This window comes from Capra hircus, chromosome 14 (assembly GCF_001704415.2).
Source record: "Capra hircus breed San Clemente chromosome 14, ASM170441v1, whole genome shotgun sequence".
NCBI classification, from domain to species: domain Eukaryota; kingdom Metazoa; phylum Chordata; class Mammalia; order Artiodactyla; family Bovidae; genus Capra; species Capra hircus.
In genome coordinates, this window is record NC_030821.1 from 5,393,339 (window position 1) to 5,407,574 (window position 14,236).

At 39.7% G+C, this 14,236-nt stretch overlaps 1 non-coding gene across 1 annotated transcript; it reads left to right on the top strand.

The window, feature by feature from the left end:
• TRNAS-GGA lies at positions 278-349 on the top strand. The gene has a single exon. It is a non-coding gene; the product is annotated as a tRNA-Ser (tRNA).

A 14,236-nucleotide genomic window follows, 5' to 3' on the forward strand; every position in this document is an offset into this window, starting at 1 on the left:
AGCAAAGCATTCCATAAATGCTAGCTACTGCTACGATTATCTCCCTTACTGATCTGACCAAAACAGCCCCCAGTTCCCTGAGGGTGGAGAGAATGACTAAATCATCTCTGTCTCCAGCCCCCAGTACGGTACCTGTCACATGGAAGGTGCTCAGAAAGTGTTTCATAAATAAATAGATGGCTTGCTAAAGGCTAAAAGTTTTATTCTCATTCAATTTGCAGAAAAGACTTGGAGTAAGACTTACATTTGAAAAATGGTGGTAAAATAGAGTAGGGCTTCCCTGGTGGCTCAGAGGTTAAAGCGTCTGCCTGGAATGCGGCAGACCCAGGTTCGATCCCTGGGTAGGGAAGATCCCCTGGAGAAGGAAATGGCAACCCACTCCAGTACTCTTGCCTGGAGAATCCCATGGAGGGAGGAGCTACTAGTCCATGGGGTCGCAAAGAGTTGGACACAACTGAGCGACTTCACTTAAGTAGGTCAATTACATTTTGAGGCAGGCAGATCTGGTCTTTTACTGGATTGATGAAGATTTCTAAGATACTCTTTTTCATATAACTAAGTGAGGTGAAGGTTGCTAGTCATGTCTAACTCTTTGTGACCCCATGGACTATACAGTCCATGGAATTCTCCAGGCCAGAACACTGGGGTGGGTAGCCTTTCCCTTCTCCAGGGGACTCTTCCTGACCCAGATATTGAACCCAGGTCTCCCGCATTGCAGGTGGATTCTTTACCAACTGAACCACCAGGGAAGCCCTTATATAACCCTTAGTTTTTACTAGAATCCAGTTTCTGGGTCTAACAAAACAGGATGGAAACCTAAACCATTTACTCATTATATCAGAATGGGCATGTTGCCTCTTTTAACTTTATGCTTAATAATTTTATATAAAATCTCTCTTCTTTTATATCATTGGCATTGCTATTTTATTAATATTATATTTTGATATTTTTGATAAATTATCCATTTAATTAATATGCTGATGATATTGTTAATATATTAATTTAGCATTAATATTAAATATTCAAAGGCAACTTGGAAAAGATATGTTTTAAATAGAACTAGTTTTTCACTTTCATGCATTGGAGAAGGAAATGGCAACCCACCCCAGTGTTCTTGCCTGGAGAATCCCAGGGACGGCGGAGCCTGGTGAGCTGCCGTCTATGGGGTCGCAGAGTCGGACACGACTGAAGTGACTTAGCAGCAGTAGCAGCAGCAGTTCCAAAATCAAGCAGGAATCTTATTGTTCCTCTGTATAAATATTCATATTCACGTAAAATCTTTCCCACCTCCTCTCACTGACTCATCTGAATGGATATTTATTAGCAGGAATGAAAGAAAGAATTATGAGCGGCAATTGTCACTAACTACCCTTGTGACAGGACAGACAATGTGAATAATATATGGTTGTGTTCCATCTTCATTTAAATGGGGAGAAAAACCAGTTTCTCTAATCTGTTGCAGCTTTGACACGATCTCATGAATGAACTTTTGTCCTCCCCTGGCTATTGTTTGGTTCATACATATGCAGGCTGGAGCTTCTGTAATCAAATATAGGAAATCGGACATGACTGAGCGACTTCACTTTCAGTTTTCACTTTCATGCATTGCAGAAGGAAATGGCAACCGACTCCAGTGTTCTTGCCTGGAGAATCCCAGGGACGGGGGAGCATGGTGGGCTGTCATAGATGGGGTCGCACAGAGTCAGACACAACTGAAGCGGCTTAGCAGCAGCAGCAGCCGCAGTGACCATGTAGATTAATGCTAGTGGGCAGACTGGAGTCAGACAACACTGACGAAGAACAAAAGACTACTTCAGTTCAGTTCAGTTCAGTTCAGTCGCTCAGTCGTGTCCGACTCTTTGTGATCCCATGAATCACAGCATGGCAGGCCTCCCTGCCCATCACCAACTCCCAGAGTTCACTCAGATTCATGTCCATCGAGTCAGTGATGTCAACCAGCCATCTCATCCTCGAACGTCCCCTTCTCCTCCTGCCCCCAATCCCTCCCACCATCAGACTCTTTTCCAATGAGTCAACTCTTTGCATGAGGTGGCCAAATTACTGGAGTTTTGGCTTTAGCATCATTCCTTCCAAAGAAATCCCAGGGCTGATCTCCTTCAGAATGGACTGGTTGGATCTCCTTGCAGTCCAAGGGAATCTCAAGACTCTTCTCCAACACCACAGTTCAAAAGCATCAATTCTTCGGCGCTCAGCTTTCTTCACAGTCCAACTCTCACATCCATACATGACCACAGGAAAAACCATAGCCTTGACTAGATTGACCTTAGTTGGCAAAGTAATGTCTCTGCTTTTGAATATGCTATTTAGGTTGGTCATAACTTTTCTTCCAAGGAGTAAGTGTCTTTTAATTTCATGGCTGCAGTCATCATCTGCAGTGATTTTGGAGCCCCCCAAAAATAAAGTCTGACACTGTTTCCACTGTTTCCCCATCTATTTCCCAGGAAGTGATGGGACCGGATGCCATGATCTTCGTTTTCTGAATGTTGAGCTTTAAGCCAATTTTTTCACTCTCCACTTTCACTTTCTTCAAGAGGCTTTTTAGTTCCTCTTCACTTTCTGCCATAATGGTGGTGTGATCTGCATATCAGAGGTCATTGATATTTCTCCCGGCAATCTTGATTCTAGCTTGTGCTTCATCCAATCCAGCATTTCTCATGATGTACTCTGCATAGAAGTTAAATAAGCAGGGTGACAATATACAGCCTTGATGTAATCCTTTTCTTATTTGGAACCAGTCTGTTGTTCCATGTCCAGTTCTAACTGTTGCTTCCTGACCTGCATACAGATTTCTCAAGAGGCAGATCAGGTGGTCTGATAGTCCCATCTCTTTCAGAATTTTCCACAGTTTATTGTGATCCACATAGTTAAATGCTTTGCCATAGTCAATAAAGCAGAAATAGATGTTTTTCTGGAACTCTTTTGCTTTTTCCGTGATCCAGCAGATGTTGGCAATTTGATCTCTGGTTCCTCTGCCTTTTCTAAAACCAGCTTGAATATCTGGAAGTTCACGGTTCATGTATTGCTAAAGCCTGGCTTGGAGAATATTGAGCATTACTTTACTAGTATGTGATGTGAGTGCAATTGTGCAGTAGTTTGAGCATTCTTTGGTATTGCCTTTCTTTGGGATTGGAATGAAAACTGACCTTTTCCAGTCCTGTGACCACTGCTGAGTTTTCCAAATTTGCTGGCATATTGAGTGCAACACTTTCACAGCATCATCTTTCAGGATTTGAAACAGCTCTACTGGAATTCCATCACCTCCACTAGCTTTGTTTGTAGTGATGCTTTCTAAGGCCCACTTGACTTCACATTCCAGGATGTCTGGCTCTAGATGAGTGATCACACCATCGTGATTATCTGGGTCATGAAGATCTTTTTTGTACAGTTCTTCTGTGTGTTCTTGCCACCTCTTCTTAATATCTTCTGCTTCTGTTAGGTCCATACCATTTCTGTCCTTTATCGAGCCCATCTTTGCATGAAATGTTCCCTTGGTATCTCTAATTTTGTTGAAGAGATCTCTAGTCTTTCCCACTCTGTTGTTTTCCTCTGTTTCTTTGCATTGATCTCTGAAGAAGGCTTTCTTATCTCTTCCTGCTATTCTTTGGAAATCTACATTCAGATGCTTGTATTTTCCCTTTTCTCCTTTGTTTTTCACCTCTCTTCTTTTCACAGCTATTTGTAAGGCCTCCCCAGACAGCCATTTTGCTTTTTTGCATTTCTTTTCCATGGGGATGGTCTTGATCCCTGTATTCTGTACAATGTCACGAACCTCATTCCATAGTTCATCACGCACTCTCTCTATCAGATCTAGGCCCTTAAATCTATTTCTCACTTCCACTGTATAGTCATAAGAGATTTGATTTAGGTCATACCTGAATGGTCTAGTGGTTTTCCCTGCTTTCTTCAATTTAAGTCTGAATTTGGTAAAAAGGAGTTCATGATCTGAGCCACAGTCAGCTCCTGGTCTTGTTTTTGTTGACTGTATAGAGCTTCTCCATGTTTGGCTGTAAAGAACATAATCAATCTAATCGGTGTTGACCATCTGGTGATATCCATGTGTAGAGTCTTCTCTTGTGTTGTTGGAAGAGGGTGTTTGCTATGACCAGTGCGTTCTCTTGGCAAAACTCTATTAGTCTTTGCCCTGCTTCATTCCACATTCCAAGGCCCAATTTGCCTGTTACTCCAGGTGTTTCTTGACTTCCTACTTTTGCATTCCCGTCCCCGATAATGAAAAGGACATCTTTTTTGGTTGTTAGTTCTAAAAGGTCTTGTAAAAATAAATAAATAAATAAATGGTCTTGTAAGTCTTCATAGAACCATTCAACTTCAGCTACTTCAGCATTACTGGTTGGGGCATAGACTTTGATTACTGTGATATTGAATGGTTTGCCTTGGAAACAAACAGAGATCATTCTGTCATTGTGATTTTAGTTTGGGAAACACAATGCAAAATTATAGCTTATAAAAATCTAGTCCTCACTAAACTTGGGGTATTAAAAAAAATCCCCGAAGCTCTGTAGATCATTGGTTTGATACCTCTTTGTCAGACAAAGAGAATCTCAACTTGGAACAGAGCCTGTAGTGAAGACGCCCTGCAGTAGCTGACTGACATCCAACCTGGTAATGCCTGGTCTTCCTCTCTACATTTCTGCCCTTACCTTAAACTTCTTCCCTTGCGAGTTTAGCAATCTTTTCTAGCATGACCTCCTCCGTATGGCTCGTTCTCATCTTTGACAGAAGAGAAATGGCAGCGTTCTGTACAAGGTCTAAGATGACCTTAGAATCTAGTTAGAGGTTTGGAGAGATTTGATAGAGATATTGGGGGTTTCCTGGTGGCTCAGATGGTAAGGAATTTGCCTGAAATGCAGGAGACCTGGGTTCAATCCCTGGGTCTGGGAGATCCCCTGGAGAAGGAAATGGCAACCCTCTCCAGTATTCTTGCCTGGAGAATTCCCTGGCTAGAGAGAATCATTGCCAAGCCTCTCACACAGCCTTTGAACTCCCCCAAAGATGTTTCAATCCATACACAGATGCCTTGAGGTAAAGCATGACTTTTGATGAGCAAAGACTAGTTTCATGAAGTTTAGAAATGGTTTAAGTCTCCTCTGGTTCTCTAGTGCCTTCCCAGGTATATCCACCAAGGAGTTTCCCAATTGTTCCTACAGCAATCAGCCTCCTTCTCACCAACCTCACCATTGCTGTTAGGACTTTCATTTTCTTCTCCAAAAATTACTTTAATAGTTTCACTTTCTTTGAGTGACACAGGAATTGCTATTAAACAATTTCTTTTTCTTCAAAATTGGGTTAATCTTAGTATCCACTCCAGAAGGGCAATGTCTAGATTAAATTATATGTGATAATTCCTGCAGCTACATTAAGCTTGATACATAACAGGCGTTCAATAAGATACTAGAATTATAATACTCCTAATACATGTTTACATGTTCTTGATTTCACTTTAAAAATGCAAGTTTTTTTCTTTTAAGTTTCCATGAAAGGCAGTGATTTTTTTGTTGCTGACACAAAGTCTGTTTCCCAAACAAAAATTGAAGCTTGGTATAGTAGCACAGAAGCACGAAAGAAGCACATGACCCAGTAACTGTGTGGTAAGGAAGTTTTTGAGTAATGACTTATAGTCATGTTAAGAGCTGTAATCATCACATTTAAGTGTTCACGGAGCAATTGTCAAGAGACCGTTTACTGAAAAGGGCATTAGTCCTAAAAAATATTGGAAATTTCATTCATAATATTGTTTTCATTAATGAGGACTGTATCAGTAAACTGCTAAAGGTTTTCCTTTCTGATTTCAGAGGTTGAAGGTGGAAACAACCTGAAAAAAATAAAAGTCAGAATGAGCCCCAGCTGAGTGAGTAACTGAGGTCAGGGTGTGAGGTCATCTAATGATGACTGGGTTTGACTGAAATCTTCTCTTACAAACCGTGATAAACTTCTGGGGTAGGCATGCAAGGGTGGAGTGATGGTATAGTTCAAAACGCAGATCAGAATTTAAATTTTTAGCGTATCTAATAATTGCTCTACTCTGCAAGGTACAAGTGGTTTAACCACTGTGAAATTCGTTTTCAAAATCAAATAAATTCTAAGTTTCGAAGTGTGTTCTAAATGATATAGGGGAAGTAAGGCTTCAGTTTCATGGGACTTTCCAAGATATTTACTTATTTGCCTAATTTCTCAATCTGAACATATGGATTAGAGCTAATGAGAATAAATATTAGATTGATGGATTTCTCCTTCCAGTCAAAACTGAATTTATGGGATAAATTTTCCAGGAAAAGTTTGTCACTTTCCTCTAAACTCAAGACTTTTTTCCCTTTTTGTTTTTGCTTTGTACAACACAGAGTTGTTGTTGTTGTTGTTGTTTTTATATTTTATCATCTCTCTAGTTAGGATATGTCACCATACAAAGATAATACCTATGTGCTCACTATATATTTCATATCTAAGGCTCATTTATTTTGTAACTCAAAGTGTGTACCTCAGTCTCCCTCATATATTTCTTTCCTCCCCTTACCTTCTCTCTTCTGGTAACCACTTTTTCACATAATACCCTCTTAGTTTCATCCATGTTGTTGCAAATTTGCAAGATTTTGTTGTTTTTTTTATCAGTAATGTTCCAGTTTTTGTGTGTGTATGTGTGTGTGTGTGTGTATATACATATCACATCTTCTTTATCCATTCATATACTGATTAGTATATTGTTGGGCATTTGGGTTTTTTCTATAGCTTAGCTATTGCAAATAATGCTGTGATGAACATAGGGATGTATATATATATGTGTGTGTGCGTGTGTGTGTTAGTCACTCAGTCATGTTCGACTCTGCAATCCCATGGCCTGTAGCTGACCAGGCTATGCCCATGGAATTTACCAGACAAGTATACTGGAATAGGGTGCCACTCCTTTCTCTTTCCAGGGGATGCTGCCCAAGGATCGAACCTGAGTCTCCTGCAGGCAGATTCTCTTTTTGAGATTGGAATTGCTTTTTTGGGGGCGAGCATGGCAGGCCCACCACAGTCAGGTTAGTGTTCTGCTCTCGGAGGCAGCCAAAGCCAGGTGCCTCCACCGGCCATCTACCTGGGTTATAGTGGAACATGCAAAGCTCAGTCAGAGGGGGGAGGCAGGGGTTGGGCCTACGGAACAGGAGCAGGTGGCATGCAGGCAGATTCTTCACCAACTGAGCCACCAGGGAAGCCCTGTGTGTGTGTGTGTGTGTGTGTGTGTGTGTGTGTGTGTGTGTGGCCAAAATATTGGAGTGTCAGTCTTTAGCATCAGTCTTTCTAATGAATATCCAGGGTTGATTTCTTTTAGAATTGACTGGTTTGACCTCTGTGGAGTCCAAGGGACTCTCAAGGGTCTTCTTTAGCACCACAATTAGAAAGCATCAGTTCTTTGGGGGCTCAGCCTTCTTTACAGTCCAACTCTCACATCCATACATGACTACTGGAAAACCATAGCTTTGACTATATGGATCTTTGTCAGCAAAGTGATCCTCTGGTATTTAGTATGCTGTCGAGGTTGGTGATAGCTTTTCTTCCAAGGAGCAAGCATCTTTTAATTTCATGGCTGCAGTCACCATCTGCAGTGATTTTGGAGCCCAAGCACATAAAGTCTGCCATTGTTTCCATTTTCTTCCCGTCTACTTGCCATGAGGTGATGGGACTGGATGCCATGATCTTAGCTTTTTGAATGTTGAGTTTTAAGCCCAACTTTTTCACTCTCCCCTTTCACTTTCATCAAGAGGCTCTTTAGCGCCTCTTCACTTGCTGTCATCTGCATATCTGAGGTTATTGGTATTTCTCCTGGCAATCTTGATTCCAGCTTGTGTTTCATCCAGTCTGGGATTTTGCATGATGTACTCTGCATATAAGTTAAATAAGCAGGGTGACAATATACAGCCTTGATGTACGCCCTTCCCTATTTTGAACGAGTCCATTGTTCCATGTCTGGTTCTAACTGTTGCTTCTTGACCTGCATACAGGTTTCTCAGGAGACAGAGAAGGTGGTCTGGTATTCCCATCTCTGTAAGAATTTTCCACAGTTTGTTGTGATCCACACAGTATTTCTATAGGAATTGAATTTTTCTCTATGTTTTCAGGATGTTTGGCTTGTTCTTGGGTATCAGTATGGTGATCATTTTGGCAAGTTTCTCTTATTTCCATGTGACCCTAGCCTTTCATTTTTTGGATCACTGATATTAATTAGCTCCAGTAGGTCAGCATCTGTCTCTTCAGTTGAGTTGGAGCCCAACCTGACTAAATGCTTTTGCTCCACTTTTTCTTCCTTTAAAGGGCAAGGGGCATTCTTCCACCTTTGTAACTCAGTGGGAGAGCTGTCGCCTAAGGGCTCTGTGCCAAGAGATCTGATCCATGAACAACAAAAATAATGGAGTCAGAAGAATGACTGGTTCATTTCTGTTGTAACACATGGTTACAGGTGTGCTTGTTAAGGAGATAGAGAGCAGAGAATTATATAGTCCCGCCCAAAAAAAAAAAAAAAAAAGAGAAAATAGAAGCCAAAAGTCAGCATGTGATAAAGAAGAAAGCATATGAGGAAAGAAAGCCCATGTAGAGTGACTCAGATGTTGCAAAATATTTAGAATTGCTAAGAACACCAGCGAGCTCTCTGAGTAGTTTTCCATGGCGGTGATCCATGCCACTTCCGCCTATTGACATTATCTGAGCTTGTCTTGTACTTCCTTTTATTAAACACGGGACACTGTATATTTTTCCAGATGCTGCATTCTAAATATCAAGTTAATCTCATTTTAGAAGAATGTTTTTAGGAGACTAGGTGGAACCTGCTTTAAGAAGGTGTTTTTTTTTTTTATTATTATTATTCTTTCATTAATTTTCTGACTTTATTGCTTAGAAATTAAGTGCCAGAGATTGTGTTCAGTTCAGTTCAGTTGCTCAGTCATGTCCGACTCTTTGTGACCCCATGAATCACAGCATTTCAGGCCTCCCTGTTCATCACCAACTCCCAGAGTTTACCCAAACTCATGTCCATCTAGTCGGTGATGCCATCCAGCTGTCTCATTCTCTGTCGTCCCCTTCTCCTCCCACCTTCAATCTTTCCCAGCATCAGGGTCTTTTCCAATGAGTCAATCAGCTCTTCGCATCAGGTGGCCAAAGTATTGGAGCTTCAGCTTCAACATCAGTCCTTCCAATGAACACCCAGGACTGATCTCTTTTAGGATGGACTGGTTGGATCTCCTTGCAGTCCAAGAGACTCTCAAGAGTCTTCTCCAACACCATAGTCCAAAAGCATCAATTCTTTGGCGCTCAGCTTTCTTTAGAGTCCGACTCTCACATCCATACATGACGACTGGAAAAACCATACCCTTGACATACCCTTGAGACGGATCTTTGTTGGCAAAGTTATGTCTCTGCTTTTTAAGAGATTGTGTAGAGAACTGCAAACAACTCTAGATTTCTTCTCAAAGGAATACATTTGTTTTTCAGAGTGGTATGTGTGCAGCAGTCCTGAATCTGCTTTTTGTTTTTTATTAAATTGGGAAGAATGGCTGAGAAGAAGGGAATACACAAACAAGAGACATCATGAAATCGAAGGCCTCAGTGTAAAGCCCATCATTTCTGATCTATGCAGAGACTTAACTCCAAAGATGGCTAGACAGAGATTTCAGGGTCATTTACTACTAAAGCATAACCTAGCCTAGTCTAACTGATTCAAAAGCTTTTGATTAAAAAATAATAAGGTGCTTAATAGCTAATAATGAGAAACCACCATCCATTTTCTAATCTCTTCCCACTCTCAAGAATAATCAGTTTTTAATGCTTTTAGCTATTTCTTGTGATAGCCATCACTAAATTTTATTTTATACTGCTGTGTTTTTCTTTTTTAATTTATCGGTTTCAGACACTATTTATTTCCTGCTGCAATAGACAATGATTTAGTTCTCTTTCACTTCCACCTCATTATCTTCCTTTCCGCTAAAATTAAATAATCATGTTAGCCATCATCAATATTTTTAGATCCCAGGACTTCCACCTGATTTATTCTTTCAGGAAGCTTCCTGAAAGAATGATTTCATGGAGATGTTTTCCGAGCCCTTGCATATCTTAAGACATTTTTTCTATTCTCCAACTTTGATTGATAGTTTGGGTAAGTATAGAATTCAGGATGAAAACCATTCCTTCAAAAAATTAAAAACACTTCTCTACCATCTCTTGCATGTTGTCGACAAGTCATTGAGCATATTATTGAGAAATTCAGTGTTATTCTGATTATCTTGTGTTTGTAGAGGAAATGTTCAAGATGTTTTTCCTCTCAGAGCTTTTAGAAAATTCTCTTTTGTAAAATTTCACACCAAGTTCTTTATATCATTTGTCATTCAATGAGCAAGGCATTTATTTGGGCTATTTCTTCCCTTATGTGTGAGTGAGTGTGTGTATGTGTGTGTGTGTGTTTAAAACTCCTGCTGGTCTCATGGATATAGCTCTCTTGGGTAGACTCTTTTGTCTTTTCTTACTCATATTTCATCTTTTTTTCTTTCTTTGTGTTATTTTGACTTTGCAGTTTTGTTTCCTTTCCAAGAGGATTTCTTTTCATGCATTTTACAAGTGTTCTTTTGAAATTGTTTCCTTTGGCAAATGTATATTCAATGTCTGCTGGCTTTTGATGACTGAAAGTGCTTCACTTCTCTTCCTCTTTCCACAGCATTTCCCACCGGGACAAGAATCAGCTCCTGTCCCCACTGGGTCATCTGCAGTTTCTGCCAGTTCAGTCCCAAACTAGCCACTTATTAACCTATTCTTATTGTGTTATAATCCAGATTATGTGAAACTTGCCTGGCATTTTTCTTTTATCCCCATTTTTAAAATCCATGGTATAATCACTGGACTCTCTTTTCATGCTAATAAATATACTTGAGAATTTTAATTATGTTGTTGATAGTTAATTTTTTCTGAAAGTAGAAGAAGCTGTGAGAATATGTTTTTTCTAATCTTGAATTTCAAGAACAAATCTGATCATAGAGTTTTAATGAAAGACTTGTAATAAACTGTAATCTTTATATTGGGGATATGGTATAAAAAAGAGCTTCACAACTCAGATAATCACGATGGTGTGATCACTCACCTAGAGCCAGACTTCCTGGAATGTGAAGTCAAGTGGGCCTTTGAAAGCATCACTACAAACAAAGCTAGTGGAGGTGATGGCATTCCAGTTGAGCTATTTCAAATCCTGAATGATGATGCTGTGAAAGTGTTGCACTCAGTATGCCAGCAAATTTGGAAAATTCAGCAGTGGCCACAGGACTGGAAAAGGTCAGTTTTCATTCCAATCCCAAAGAAAGGCAATGCCAAAGAATGCTCAAACTACCGCACAATTGCACTCATCTCACATGCTAGTAAAGTAATGCTCACAATTCTCCAAGCCAGTCTTCAGCAATACATGAACCGTGAACTTCCAGATGTTCAAGCTGGTTTTCGAAAAGGCAGAGGAACCAGAGATCAAATTGCCAACCTCTGCTAGATCATGGAAAAAGAAAGAGATTTCCAGAAAAAACATCTATTTCTGCTTTATTGACTATGCCAAAGCATTTGACTGTGTGGATCACAATAAACTGTGGAAAATTCTGAGAGAGATGGAAATACCAGACCACCTGACCTGCCTCTTGAGAAATCTGTATGCAGGTCAGGAAGCAACAGTTAGAACTGGACATGGAACAACAGACTGGTTCCAAATAGGAAAAGGAGTACATCAAGGCTGTATATTGTCACCCTGCTTATTTAACTTCTATGCAGAGTACATCATGAGAAACGCTGGACTGGAAGAAACACAAGCTGGAATCAAGATTGCTGGGAAAAATATCAATGACCTCAGATATGCAGATGACACCACTCTTATGGCAGAAAGTAAAAAGGAACTAAAAAGCCTCTTGATGAAAGTGAAAGAGGAGAGGGAAAAGTTGGCTTAAAGCTTAACATTCAGAAAACGAAGATCATGGCATCTGGTCTCATCACTTCATGGGAAATAGATGGGGAAACAGTGGAAACAGCGTCAGACTTTATTTTGGGTGGCTTTGAAATCACTGCAGATGGTGATTGCAGCCATGAAATTAAAAGACACTTACTCCTTGGAAGGAAAGTTATGACCAACTTAGATAGCATATTCAAAAGCAGAGATATTACCTTGCCAACAAAGGTCCATCTAGTCAAGGCTATGGTTTTTCCAGTGGTCATGTGTGGATGTGAGAGTTGGATTGTGAAGAAAGCTGAGCGTCAAAGAATTGATGCTTCTGAACTGCGGTGTTGGAGAAGACTCTTGAGAATTCCTTGGACTGCAAGGAGATCCAACCAGTCCATCCTAAAGGAGATCAGTCCTGGGTGTTCATTGGAAGGACTGAAGTTGAAACTGAAACTCCAATACTTTGGCCACTTCATGCGAAGAGTTGACTCATTGGAAAAGACCCTGGTGCTGGGAGGGATTGGGGGCAGGAGGAGAAGGGGACAACAGAGGATGAGATGGCTGGATGGTTCAATGGACAATGGTTTGAGTGAACTCCGGGAGTTGGTGATGGACAGGGAGGCCTGGCGTGCTGTGATTCATGGGGTTGCAAAGAGTCGGACATGACTGAGGGACTGAACTGAACTGAACTGAAAGGAGGGAATTCTTAGTCAGTATTATACATGCTTCCTAAAATTTAGAAAGCTAAATATCAAAAAGTCCAGAGAAAGTGAGATATAGATTACTTTAAAGGGAAAAAAATGACTCAGGAGAGCAGAAAGATTATTCTGCACTTAATACTTTTGAATAACAAGAAGGGGCTTATTAAAATGTTTATAAAAGGAGCTTTTAGATGGCCTAGAGAAAACATGGAATGAGGAACAAATGTATCATAGTGGCATGCAGACTCTGAGATAAAATTGCTCATTTTAGCCCAGCTCTACTGCTATTCAGAGGCCAGACTTTGTCAAAATATTTAATTTCTTATATGTAAAATGAGATAATAATACATGCTTCATAGAATATTGTGAATTTCAAATAAGATAACATATATAAAATGCTCAATAAAAGATAGATTAAATCGTGACATGGTTAAGATGAAGACAAAGTGTGAAATAAGCCTTCTATAAGAATAATTTGAGAAAGGTTAAAGCTCAGAATTGGAGAAAGACGCACTCCAGTATTCTTGCCTGGAGAATCCATCCCATGGACAGAGCAGCCTGGTACACAGTTGGACATGACTAAAGCATCTTAGCAAAGCTAGGAATGAGCCAGGGCTTGAAAATACAACAAGAACAAACTAAAAACCATTTTTTTAGGTAAGTGCAGCCCCAAGAAAATAAAGAATAGGTGGTTAGGATGAGCAGCATCATGTTAATAAATGACAAAGTGAAAATGTTCCAGCATTTCCTCTGCTCTGTCAAGATAATTATCATATCGGGAAGAAATATTTTTTAATTATTCAATAAAATTATACCAGAAGTTAAGGTAGAAAGTGCAAGAGATCCAGTTTTTATTCTGAATGAGGTTGAGTCTCTTGGATGAAGAGACTTGTAGGTGCAGTGAAAAATTTCAGCTTAACCATTGAACTATCGTCCACAATCTTTAAAGAAATGTTGACCTCATAAAAAGTAGTAGAAAGACAGTAGAAAAGTTGCTGTTTCCCCAAATTTGAAACAAGAAAAAGATAAATGCTATAAACTGTGGAGAGGTGATCTTGGCATTATTAGTCTGTGATACAGAACTTTTGAACAAATATGATTTGGAGAATGCCTAGAGAATAGAGACTCATTACTGTAAAATAGGGATTAACTAAGAAAACATTTTTTCCATTTTTTGGTGAGGGCTTTAGCAAGGTATCTGGCAAAGTATATTGTTATAGACACAATGAAATAAACAAAGACTGCCTAATGAACAAATCTAAATTTGAGTGATGTTTTATAAAGGTATAGGCCAGGTATTCTATCCAAGATGAGTTATGTGCGTGTGCATATAAATTTTTTTGGTCCGTGACTCCAGTGAAGACATGCATGACAAATTGGAAAATGTATTACACCAGCGGTTATTGAGATGACAAGAAGGAAAGAAAATGTTAGAGAAATTGATTTTAAGGTTGTGATAGATGAAGCTAATAAGACAAACTTAATGAGGTAAATATTTATGACATATAATATCAATATATAAACAAATCTGTAAGCAAAATGTAAAATAAAGCTTATTTCTGCATTTTAT